Source organism: Dipodomys ordii, unplaced genomic scaffold (genome assembly GCF_000151885.1).
Source record: "Dipodomys ordii isolate 6190 unplaced genomic scaffold, Dord_2.0 Scaffold26, whole genome shotgun sequence".
Classification (NCBI taxonomy): domain Eukaryota; kingdom Metazoa; phylum Chordata; class Mammalia; order Rodentia; family Heteromyidae; genus Dipodomys; species Dipodomys ordii.
In genome coordinates, this window is record NW_012267242.1 from 3,486,945 (window position 1) to 3,490,960 (window position 4,016).

Below are 4,016 nucleotides of genomic sequence, written 5' to 3' on the forward strand. Positions count from 1 at the left end.
TATCCTACTGTATTCATGCATATATATGCATATATATGCATATATATATGTATATATATATATATATATATATGAAAGTAGGTGTTCCAACACAACACAGTTAAGACTTAGAAAGTAGTGATTGTTATGGGAATGAAAGTTGAAGGAAACTTCCCAGAACAGCTGCAACTCAAGCTAAGTAAGAGACATTGAGTTTTAGAACTAAAAATAACAGCATGGGCTTGATGAAATAGATAATCAGAGGCAATTGAAATGTCTTAAACATAGAGGTCAGTTATTAAAGCAACTATTTGAAGACAATGTGTTTGATGCCTACAGACTGTTTGGTGCCTATAGAATAGGTAGAAAGGTTCAGATGAAACTCATCTATAAATTCACCTGCTTAAGAAAGTGTGACACAAACAAGGCTACCAGTACAACCATATTCATTGAAGCATTGAAGCCCTGCAGTGGACAAATGGATCAAGAAAATGTGGTATATATACACAATGGAATTCTGTGCTTCCATAGGAAAGAATGATATAGTATCATTTGCAAGGAAATAGAAAGACTTGAAAAAAATTACATTAAGTGAAGTAAGCTGGACTCAAAGAAACATAGGTTGCATGGTTTCCCTCATTCGTTGTAACTAGAATGTGACTAGAATATGCTTATAAATCTACAAGTAAACACTCTGGATGGTAAAAGACAAAAAATTACACCTGGACATGAAAAATTATGCAGGACTCTAGACATTGACACAGGGAGACCAAAGGAGTATATTCTTAGGAAAGTATATTCTAAGGCTCAATAGCTATGTGCATAAGATCATATAAAATAATGTTTATGAAAATGAACTTCAAGAAATGGAAACAGGCTTTTTGTTATTTTGTGCTTTTTTTCCCTCCTCTGTCATTTCTTAAAATTTTTATACCTTTTGTGTATAAGTTTATCTGTTTGGGGGAGGGCAAGGGGAACACAGAAATGGTGAGACAGAGAGTGAACAAATGTTAGCAGTGATACTCACTAAACACTATGTTGAAAATGAACTATACCACTTGTGGGGGAGGGGGTCAGGAAAGAAAAAAAAAAGAAGGTAGAGGTGACATTGTCCAAAAAGAAATGAACTCATTACCTGATTTATGTAACTGTAATCCCTGTATACATCATCTTTACTATAGTATTAATAGGGCTGTGAAGGTGGCTCAGTGGTAGAGTGCTTGCCTTGCATGCATGAGGTCCTGGGTTCAATTCCTCAGTACCCCATAAGCAGAAAAAGCTGGAAGTGGCACTGTGGCTCAAGTGGTAGAGCACTAGCCTTGAGCTGAAGAGCTGAGGGGCAGCACCCAGGCCCAGAGCAGGCCCCACACCAACAGAAAAAAAAAGTATAATAATAAGAGAAATGGTGGCATTTTCCATTATTTCTCACTTTCCTGAGGTATAAAATGTCTTCCCAATCAATTTCTTACCCTTTTGCTAAACCATGAAGGGGTTGTAGGAGTGGAAATGCTTGGTTCTTGGGCATCAGTTCACACCTATTCCTGAGTGTCCCTTGTCTTCCCCAGAGTACTTGTGTAATATCTTAGTCTGCTGTGGCTGCTATAACAAAAGGCCCCATTTGTTGTTCACAGCTCTAAACTCTGGAAAGTCCAAGATTGAAAAGGACCTATTTCTTAATCACGCCACCTCCTGGCTGTGTCCTCCTATGGCGGGAGATTCCAAAGAAACTCTATATGGATACTGATCCTGCATCACTTTCAAATAACTCCATCTCTTAATTCTGTGACCTCGGGTGGGGTAGGATTTCAGTCGGAATTTGGTAGGGAACACAAGTCTTTCAAATCATGGAGATGGCTCACTCTTCTTTAGGTCCCTCTGAATAATGGGAAGTCATGGGCCTACTTCCCATAGGAGACTTTTGAAGACCTTTCGTCATTTCTCCCTCACCTCTGCTTCTAGTACATAGGGGATTCTGGGGTCTCTATGAGACTAGGACATGGTGACCTGTGTTGTGAATCTCCTCAATTGGATGGGAATTTACTTGGGTCATCCACTTCTCCACAGCTCAGTCTAGACGGGGACTATGGCTCATGATCTTTTCTGAGAATAATACCCTTATTTCCCTCCTGCTGTCGCTTCTAGTTCTCTCTTACTCTAGTCCTGGAGAATCTTTACTAAGCAGAAGGAGTCCTTTCTCCTACATTATATGACTTAATTATGATGGAGCCCCGAGTTCCTAACACCTTAGATATTTCCAATCCTAACACTAAGCTTTTGGAAGGGCAATTCTACTGTATCCATATTTTTTTTAGAAAGCCAGTTTATAAAGCTCTGTCATAGTTTCTAGTGGGCACCGATGGTCACCTGCCATACCCACACCAGGTTGTCAGTGTATTCAGCAAACAGAGTCTGCCCATTACCCGACCAGGCCAATGAGGTGCACTGGGGTGGCTCTGCCTTGCTGCTGGTACTGATAACTTCTTGTTTAAGTTCATCTACAATGATCTTGCCTTCTAAGTCCCAGATCTTGATGCTGGGGCCGGTGGCAGCACACAGCCAGTAGTGGTGGGGCTGAAGCACAAGGGCAGTGATGATGCCCCACCACCTAGCATATAAAGGTGCTTGCCTTCATTGAGATCCCACAACATGGCCTGGCCATCCTTGTCTCCTGAAGCACAGAGAGAACCATCTGGAAAGACAGTCACAGTGTTCAGATAGCCCATGTGGCCAATGCGATTGGTTTTCAGCTTACAATTAGCCAAATTCCATACCTTCCCCAGCTTGTCCCAGCCACACAAGATGATGATAGGGTTGCTGCTGTTGGGTGAAAACTGGACACAGGAAACCCACACAGAGTGCTCTCATCCTGGACTGTGTACTTGCAGACACCCAGAGTATTCCATAACTTGATAGTTTTGTCTTGGGATCCAGAGACAATCTGCCGGTTGTCAGAGGAGAAGGCCACGCTCAGCACATCCTTGGTATGACCTACGAATCGTCTTGTGGTGGTGCCCATGGTGAGATCCCACAGGCGCAGGGAGATGACCACATCACTGACAAAGTGGAAGGGACCCCACAGAGCACACTGCCGGATGCCATAGTTGGTCTCATCCCTGGTCAGCTTTCACATGGTGATAGTCTTGTCTCGAGAGGCCGATGGTATCATGTCTGGGAGCTGCGAGGTGGTGGCTGAGTTACCCAGCCATTGTGGACCCTGAGGGTGCCACAGAGGGTCATCTGCTCAGTCATGATGATGGTCCGTGAGGGATCGCTGCAGCGATGAGGATGGCACCAGATAGTTCAGAGAGATGAAGACCACAGCCGCATCTTCCTCAGCCCCAAGGAGAAAAAGTACTCTATCTATTTTACAGTATCATTCTAAAGTACTCTATTCTACAGTATCATTTCTCCTGTGTCAGTGCCACTGAGTGAAAGGCAGGTCTTGGTGACAGTTGGAATACTTGAGCCTTGATTGAGATCTCACACTCTGACCCTACCAAGCTACGGAGGAGGCTTTGTACTGATCCAGATGTGAGGCTCTAACAACGGGGAGGAAGCAGATAAAGCAAGAAATGCTGGGAAGTAAGAAATAGCTAAGAGCTTATTTGTAGAACACACACCAGACTAGAAGAGGAGAGGAAGTAAACTTGAGTGGGTCTTGAGTTTGAGAGATTGGAAGGTGATGGTCAGTTGTCCTTGAGCATTTCTGTGACTCATATTCCCCTTTTTAGTCCATCCATCTCCATCACAAGGTCCTGTTCATGAAAAGTTCTTCTAGTTCCTATATCTCCTTTCCATCACCACTGTCACCCCCTTTCAAGGCCAGTAGCCTCTCCCTCTTTGTGTCTTTCTCCTTTCTTTCTCCCATCCCCCTCCTAAGTTATTAGCTACTCAAGTCACAGAAATGACCCTTCTAAAGTAGACATCTGATTGTGCCAGCTAAAGTTGTTCTGTCAATCCACAGTACCCACACAATGCAATCTAAACCCTAAGCACATGGTTCTATCTTAAGGCCCACCTACTGCTGCCTACTAACC

At 43.3% G+C, this 4,016-nt stretch overlaps 1 pseudogene across 1 annotated transcript; it reads right to left on the reverse strand.

Annotated features, from left to right (window-relative positions):
• Positions 1-2,305: 2,305 nt before the first annotated feature.
• Positions 2,306-3,243, reverse strand: LOC105984826 (annotated as a pseudogene). The gene has a single exon (XR_001175013.1). The product of XR_001175013.1 is annotated as a guanine nucleotide-binding protein subunit beta-2-like 1 pseudogene (transcript).
• Between the last annotated feature and the right edge of the window lie 773 nt (positions 3,244-4,016).